Genomic DNA, 9,195 nt, shown 5'->3' on the forward strand with positions numbered 1-9,195 from the left:
GCTGCAGTTTGGCAACTTTCAAAGGACAACCGTTGTTTTTATGAAGGGGCTAAGAAGTGAGCAGTCGCTGTTCGTCAATATACGTTCTTCATCTCTAGCAATGTTGTTTTTCCTTGCAAGTTTGGCCACCCATGCCTCGGGTTCAAACGATCAAGCTTCAGGCTTTGCTCGGTCACAGGCTTGGCCTTTTTCGTTGGAGAGATGTAAGGGGAAAGGTCCAGCTCAGATATCCCTTAACGACTATCCCAGATGAAACCTGTTGAAGTGCTAGTAGGTCATGACAGCAGAGTGTTACAAAATTATAGTGGCATAGCGCTGAAGTAGTAGTAGTAGTAGTAGTAGTTTGGATTTATGTCCCTCTTTCTCTCCTGTAAGGAGACTCAAAGGGGCTTACAATCCTTCCCCCCCACACACACACAACAAACACCCTGTGAGGTGGGTGGGGCTGAGAAAGTTCTGAAGACCTGTGACTAGCCCAAGGTCACCCAGCTGGCATGTGTTGGGGTGCACAAGTTAATCTGGTTCCCCAGATAAGCCTTCACAGCTCAAGTGGCAGAGCAGGGAGTCAAACCCGGTTCTCCAGATTAGAGTGCAAATGCTCTTAACCACTACACCATTCTTAAAAGCCTTGTGGTAAAAGGAAACAGCTATATGGATGCTCCACTGCCATGATAAATGTCTTCAAAGTCACAAGCAGAGGCTACCCAGAGAATGGTGACTGCGCGGGAGGGGCTGTGAGCCGCAGGTGCTGATGCGTCTTTGTGTGTATTAATGGATCCTTTGGTCAATGCACAGGCAGCGATAACCCCCCCGCCCCGCCCGCCCGAGAAACCTTCTGGCTCCCAAATTCATCTCCGCTTAGGCCGAGGTTTTGTGTAAAAGCGAGAGAATCCCTTCTTCCAGGCAATGGGCAGGCACAAAGGAGAGAGCATCTTGTCAACGCGGACGCAGCTACTAGCCACAGAGCTGCGCTCAGAGGTACGGATGGTAAAGACAAGGCTGCCCCCCGCCCATCCGAAATAGAATTGGCTAAAAATAGCAACTTCTCGAGAAGAAGACTGCCTGGAAATAGCTGCTGCTTTGCCTCCCCCCCCCCGCCCCCTACCACCACCTCAAACAGAGACGGCTCCTTTTGAAAGCAGAAGCTATTCATGCGTAAAAGTTCCTGAGGCTGGCTCTGAGGGGGAAAAAAAAACAAGGCAAACTTGTTGTGTATACAGGTTTCTAGCAAGCTCACCAGGAAAGAGGGCCTGCGTTAGCTGTCAGGGTGGCTTGGAAAAGTCCTGGAGCGGAGACCTCAGAATGTCTGAGATCCACCAAAGAGTCTGGCGGTGTTTGCACTGTGGCAAAGAAGAGGAGGAACGGTCACAGCGAACGTCCAACACTGGGCCAAGCAAAAGAGACACTGAGTTCAGACATGGTTTACCAAATTTGCGTGGTCTGGAAATCTAACGCAGTGGTTCTCATTTTATCCATTTTACAGATGGAGAACACTGATGCAGAGAGTCTTAGGCAGCCCCTGTGAAAGGGCCGTTTGACCCCCCAAAGGGGTCCTGACCCACAGGTTGAGAACCACTGATCTAATGCACGCTGACGCTGGCTGCAAATCTGTGTAGACCTGCGACAGAATGCCCAGACACTGCTGGAACTTCTGGGGGGAATGCTGTAGCAGGTGGGTTCTTCCCAGCATGCAGCTGGTCAGATGTGTTGAGATTTGCTTGTTCCCCCTGCGGTGTGTCAACAAAGGGGAAGATAGACAAGAGTTGCTGCAAGAGAGACAGGTTGTCAACGGGTCCCTTGGAAAGCATCCGATTGTTGGAGGTGTTTTGTGGGAATGCTGCAGAAACAGATTGCCTTCCTGCCAGCTGCTCCTGGGATACCCTGAGGGTTGGTTACATTCAGGCAGGGACTAGCGCAGTCTTGGGAGTAGAATTGGTTTCCAGAGAGTACGGACAAAACAGCTGCTTTGAAGAGGTGGATCCTATGGCATTATGTCCCTCTGTGGTTCCGCACTCCTACATTCCTGCTGGGTGACCTTGGGCTAGTGACAGTTCTCTCAGAACTCTCTCAGCCCCACCTGCCTCACTTTAAGGTGTCTGTTGTAGGGAGAGGAGGGGAAAGGAGCTTGTAAGCCACCTTGAGTCTCCTTACAGGAGGGAAAGGTAGGATATAAATCCAAATTCTTATTCTTCTTCCTGGGCCAAACGCCATCTTTCCCACTGCGGGGCTGTCAATATCCAGATGGGACATGGCGATTTAGCAGAATAAATGTTAACTGATACATAGACGACAGAATTTCCTGTGGAGAAAATGACTGGGCAGCAGACTCTATGATAGACCATAGAGTCTACCCACCCTCAGTTCCCCCTTCCACAGGCCCTGCTATCCAATCTTCCGGCTGTAGACTCTGTGAGTGTTCACCTGCCCCCTGAACTCCTTCGAAGGCCTGCAGACATAAAACCCAACAGCAGGTCTCTTTCTAAAAGCACAATGTTTTACTGGCTGCCTCAAAACATTTTCAACGAACATCCTTTTAAAATGATTCTCTGCTTAAAACGTTTGAAAACTTCTTCAGTGGCCTGTGCAATCTCTTTGAGACGTTTCCCTCGCTGCAGCGCATCGCCGCATCTTGATTGAGACCATGTGCACACCAGCCCTGCAGAGTTGGCATGTTTAGGACCCAGCGCCACGTTGTGGCCGCCACCGGTTACGGCAACCCCTCTCGCGTCTCTCCAACCCCATTAAAGTCATTAAAAGTAAAAAGCATGGAGCACTGCCGCCATCTCATGGCCGCAACCGCCCATAGCAATCCCTGTAGCAGCCACATTTAGGACCCTATTACATGTATGAATCTTTGCTGTACAGGGACAGAGGTGTTTGAGCTGTGTTTATCCCTGCATGGGGCTAAAGGGTGACTGGGAACGATGGGCCAATGTTTCTTTCAAGGATGCATATCTGCTGTGATTGAGCACTAAGAACACCAGTGGTCCGTGCCCACTTTGTAAAAATGACTGGAATAAAGGATGCAGCTGTTGAATACAACCCAGCCAGGTTGAGGGAAAGGGGCAAACCAGCTGAAGAGTTGTAAGCCAGACTTTGCATCTTTTGTCCAATCGCTGGACCCGATCCAGCTATAACCACTAAGGCCCAACCTGGAACCTGTGGAAGGAGCTAGTTCAGAGGTCTGCAACCCGCGGCTCTGGAGCCGCATGCGGCTCTTTCACCCTTATACTGTGGCTCCGTGTGGCCTGGAGGTCGGCCAAACTGAGTGTGTCCCTCCAGGAAAGGTGAGTGGAGGGGCCAAACTGGAGGCAACCGCCTCTCCAGCTCGGTAGATCTTCAGGGCTGTGGGAAACGGGTCCAAATGGCTCTTTGGGTGGTAAAGGTTGCTGACCCCTGTCCCAGAGGAACATCCGGGATTCTCCCACCATTGAGGAACCAGCCTTCCTGTGGAATAAACAAAGGAGCAGAGAAGATTAGTTTCATTCTTGGCCTTCCTCCACTCAAGACTAGACCCCCCCCCCCAATTCTCTACACCCCCCCTCCAAAGCACAGCACTCATCCTCTGCACCATCGCAAGAGATTGGCCAGACCCCAGGCAGGTGTCCCACACCCCACCTGCCCAACCAGCTGCTCAGGTTTGCATAGGTGTCGAACTCGCGGCCCTCCAGATGTTATGGACTACACTTCCCATCATCCCCTGCCAGCATGATGCTGGCAGGAGTGATGGGAACTGTAGTCCATAACATCTGGAGGGCCGCGAGTTCAACACCTGTGGGTTAGGGCTACTACAGGATTAGCATATTAATCACTCTCCACATCCGCGCCTGCGTGCATGAACACAAAAGCGTGTGCACATAGGATCCTGCCACCGAGAGCGAGGACCAAAAGCGCTGATGGTGGCAAATATGCCAGGGCCGAATTGAAGGAAGGCCGGGCCAAAGGGGCCCGAGCCACACAGAGGGAAAGGGGAAGCCGCGCCATAGATGGGAAGGGGGAAAACGGACCCGCATTCACGGGTTGCAATTTTGATTTATATCCCCGCAGGAGGCGGGCAACCAGTAACACACTGAAGACACACAACACTGAAGACAGACAACACAGCATGGAAGGCAACGTTATGCACGACAAGTCAGCAAGCCTCAAATGTTCCAACTACAACACAGCCTGTCTAGCGAATGCATCAGCCTTACGGCCCCCCACTCCCAACGCAAAATCCGGTCCGACGACCGCGCACCCCACGCACACACACGCAGCCACTCGCCCGCCCGGCTCACCGGCCTCTCCCGCAGCACAGCCACCAGGCGCCGCCCGTCGACTCGGGCCCCGCTCCTTGCCGCCGCTCGCCTGCCTCGGCCCGGACGACTCGCCGCAGGAACCGGCTGCCTGCAGAGAGAGAGAGAGAGAGAGAGAGAGAGAGAGAGAGACCGAGTGAGACGGCAGTCCCCCGCCCAGCTCCCGCCCTCCTGGCACCAGCCCTGGGCAGCCTGTCGGAGGGCGACTGAGAGAGGTCGGCGGAGCCTCGGCCCAATGCCCCCCCCCCCGGCCGGCCGGCCAGAGTCCCCGCCGCTCCCGCCACGACGACGCCCCTCTCCAGCCAGCCGGCCCAGCAGAAGCTCCGCCGCGGCTCAGAGGCTCCATGCTGAGCACTTCCGCCTTTACGGCCCCCCATAACCCCGCCCCTCCGCCACCGCAGCCAATCAAGAGCGGCGGCCCGACACCCCGACCAATCGACGCGCTCGTCAGCAGCGGCCATTGGCTGGGCCGCCTCACCCGGAAGACGGCGGGGGGCGTGCAGTTACACGTGTGTGCGGGCTGGGCGGGGAGGGGAGCAGCGACCTTCTGGACCCCTGGACCCCACCGGCGAGAAGCGGACCCACCTGGGCTGCCCCTGAGAGACACCTGGTGGCCTGGCCGCTTATTGCACACGACCCTCAAGTGTGCATCTGCAGGATCCCCAACAGCTGCGGGAGTCAGCCTCAGGACCGCCTCCTCTCTCCTGATTCCCACACTACTGCACAGGGGTCAACAACAGGTCAGCCCTCCTGGGCTCCACACTGATCCCATTCTCCCTCCCCTGGCAACGAGAGGGCACTCCCAGGCAGGGCATCATCCCCCAAACCACCTCCCTCCTCACATTTGACAGGGCCACAAACCACCCTCCACAAGGGCGGGCACCTCACGGGGGAAATTGGCTCCTCCAGCGCACCTTCAGATTTACATTGCTTATATTACGTTGTACCACCGTCTCCTTGTTGGTTTATTGCACGCTGCCCCTGAGCCTTTCGGGGGTCGGGTGGTCTATTACATTTAATAAATAATAATAATAATAAAATAATAATAGTAATGCCCACTGGCCATTCTTTCAGTACGCCACACTGCGACTGCAACATCAGAAGAATAGCTGGATTTACGCCCCCTCCCCTTCCTACCATTTCTTCAGCGCTCAGGAGGGTAAACACCACCCCCATCTCCTTCACAGGTGCCTTCAGCACGAAGTCTGGAGACAACTGCCCCCCTTTCCACCACCCACCACAGCGGAGGAATAACACCCCTGAATATATCCACCTGGCACTATATGTTCGCCCTCCCCTTCCTCTTGCTCTGCCCCCTAAAGAAGTGAGGCTGGTCAAGGCAGGCAGGGCTTATTTTTGGACGATTTGAACACCCTGAGCTTTACCTGAACACTGAAGGATGCCAACGGGCCACTTTAGCAGCCCAACCCGCAGTGAGTGAGGCAGGCTGGGGAACACTGGAGAACACAAGGGAGAATGACTCCACTTGAAAGACCTGAAACAGCTGGCCCACGTCACAGTTTAGGATCTTTTAGAAAGGGACTCGCTGTGTTGGGTTTTATGCATTCTGCAGGGGCTCCGAAGGAGTTCAGGGGGCAAGGTGAACGCTTCTCACAGGCAGTCTCCAGCCTGAAGAGATTGGACAGCACAGCCTGTCAGGAGGGAGAACTGAGTGGGATGGGAAAACTCTATGGTCTATCATAGAGTCTGCTGCTGCCCAGTCATTGTCTCCATGGGAATTTCTCTCTGTCGCCTACATATCAGTTAACATTCATTCTGCTAAATCGCCATGTCCCATCTGGATACTGACAGTCCCGCAGAGGGAAAGATGGCGTTTGGCCCAGGGAGAAGAGGAAGAGGAGTTTGGATTTATACCCCACCTTTCTCTCCCGTAAGGAGACTCAAGATGGCTTACAAGTTCCTTTACCTTCCTTTCTCCGCAACAACAACCTTGTGAGGAAGATGGGGCAAAGAGAGTTCAGAGCTACAGAGGCTTCTGGCCTCTGTCGTTCCCAAAAGGGCTCTGCTTTAGCCAAGGTGTCTGCAGAATATAAAAGGTTAGCTCACTTGCCTTTCCCCTTCTGGTGACTGCTTGCCAGCGGGCCAGTTCTGGTACTTTCTCTTTTCCCTACAGTTATTATTATTTATTGGATCTGGTATACTGCCCAATCCCCGAAGGGCTCTGGGGAGTATACAATAAACAACCACTAACAAGTAAAATACAACAAATCCAAAATACAGATTAAAATACAATAAATCACAGATAAATCCCTTTAAAACAACAGCAGCAGCAGCAGCATAACCTATAAACCAAATACAGTACAACTGTATTTGGTCCCCAACCCCCCTTTGTTCGAAAGAAGGGGATCATTTCTTCTACATCTTCAAGGTTTCCTTTCTTCTCCACAGGCCCACTTAGAAGGACACCTTCAAGCTTTCAGAAGCAACTCGTTTTGCAACGAGAGAGGTTTCCTTCACGTGGGCGTTTGGATGGCGGGAGCGACGTCGCTTTCTTTCATTTGCTTCCGACGTTGCTGCAAACGCATTCGGAGTCCCTTGGGGCAGAGAAGCACCACTGCAAACGGCTCCACCCGTAAAACAAAATATCACTTCCCCTCCAAGGCCTTCTCCGAACACGGATGATTCGGACATGGCGCTGCAAACTTCTCTTCCGTGGCACGCAGTCTCGTGCAAAATATTTAAAAACTCATTCTTCGTTTGTCCAATTTCTCTTCTCCCTCCAAAATAACGGCCTCGTATACTTTCACCCCCAGGGATAACAATTCCACTGCCCCATCACATTCTGCAGCATTCTGGAAGTCAGGCGTGTCGGCTACTAGCCAGTCTGTCCTGCACCTTCCATTTCTCTTTGTGGAACAAAATGGCTCTACCATTGTTAGCTATGCCACTGTTTACTGTTCGTTGTGTTATGGGCTGCATCCTTCCACTCCACCATGCAAAGTTTATTTATTAACATATTGCGGTGCCCCCAAGTTTGACACCTTTCTTTGAACTTTAGTGGAGGGGCGGATACATAGAGAACTGGGAGATCCAACACCACCCCTGCATTGCGGTCTCATTCTACACTTCAGTTCTCTGCGTGGTGGGGGAGGGACGTTGATCACAGCTTATATTTTTGCACGGTTGTCATTTCAGGCTTATCGCCCTGTTTGAGAATGCTCCAAGCCATTGCACCTCCAAGCTAGACTTCTCCTGCCATTGCATCATATATGAACGTTTTAGACATTCCTCAATACAGGAAAAGATTCATGCTGATAAGACACAATGCTTTACCAACACTAGTTTTAACTGGTAAATATTTTTTAAAAGCCAGTGAGGATTGTAAATGCTTATGCAATGAAGGTTCATTAGAAACTACTGAGCACCTTATTTTTGATTGCAAGCTGTTAGAAACTGAAAGGCAGAATTTCATTAACTTAACATTGACTAAACATTGACTGGAAGAGAAAGGAAAATCCTAAGTTTTGGTTAATGGAACAGACAAAGAAATAATGGCAAATGTACAAATACTGTAAAAAGAAAAAATTATGAGTTGGCCTCAATTTTAAGGATTATGGATTTTTTAAAATTGTACTTTAGCTTTAGTGGTTTTACTTGTAATTTTGACATAGAAATAGGAATGTTATTGTGAATTTTAGGTTGAGAAGGAACCATTTAACCTTGCACTGATTTTAATAACACTTGTAATACCAACTAGTTGGCTTTGTATATGCTAGTCTTTGTAATTAAATTTAAAATACACATTTCCTGCCATTATGACCCATCTCCTGGCATCTGTTACCCTGGAGAAAACAGTGGCTTCATAAGGTGGGCTCAAGGGCTCTATATCCCACCGAGGTCCCAGCCCCTCCCCAACCCCTGCTCTTGCTAGGCCCCGTTCCCCCCAAATATCCTAGCTCGCAGTTGGCAGCCCTGCCTGCCCTGCCACAAAAAGAGTCCTCATCTCAAGTCAGCTGATGTAGTAATAATTTATTGGTCTGCGTGACATTTAGTATCACAGCTTTCTTTTTTAAAACCAGTGGTTTAAATGTCTACAGTGGACCACAGGGAAATTTTTCTACAAACACACATGTTGGGGGAGGTGGGTGCTGGTTTCCCAGCCTCATTTTTGCTCTGTTTTTAGAAAACCGGGTGCCCGTTTTACCAGTTTAATATATTACTGACAACGATCCTCTGGAAAAGTTCTCTCTAGCTTTTACGACTCTGCAAAGATTGTTGCAGAAGTTTGAGCAGATGGGATGGAGTTACATTTCTAAGGCGATCCTCTTAGCTTCTATTTTTCTGCAAAACGACAAAAGGACACTCGCTCACTTCATGTATGACACAAGTTAGCATGCTCCCAGGCACCAGCAATGCAGACCAGCCCAGAACTACGGTGCTTTCCGCACAAATCACCTAAGACATTTCTAAAACGTTTTCAGTCCCCACCCCCTTTTACCGTGACATACATTCGCACTCACCCCCTCAGAATGATTTACGGCAGCTGTTTTCCCCCTTCGTTTCTACACTGCATCTGCAATCGAAGCTTTAAGACTTCACTGTCTTGTGCTGCGATTCTCTGCACCTATAGCTGCACTCCCCCCCCCCCCAAAAAAAAACCCCAGCAGAAATGGTGCAAATAAACAGGCAAAGGGGACCAGAGTGAGCTCAGAAAATGGCACGGGGGAGAAAGTCTGGGGACGGCGCAGAGGCGAGGGAAACGTCTCAAAGAGATCGCACAGGTCGCTGAAGATGTTTTCAAACGTTTCAACCAGAGAATCATCTTTAAAAGGACGTTAGTTTTAAAGGTTTTGAGGCAGCCAGTAAAACGTTGGGGGTGAAACGACGTGCGACTTCGTGGAGGGAACGTTTCACTTCCTGCCTCAAAACGTTTTGAAAA

This window comes from Sphaerodactylus townsendi, linkage group LG04, assembly GCF_021028975.2.
Source record: "Sphaerodactylus townsendi isolate TG3544 linkage group LG04, MPM_Stown_v2.3, whole genome shotgun sequence".
NCBI classification, from domain to species: Eukaryota; Metazoa; Chordata; class Lepidosauria; order Squamata; family Sphaerodactylidae; genus Sphaerodactylus; species Sphaerodactylus townsendi.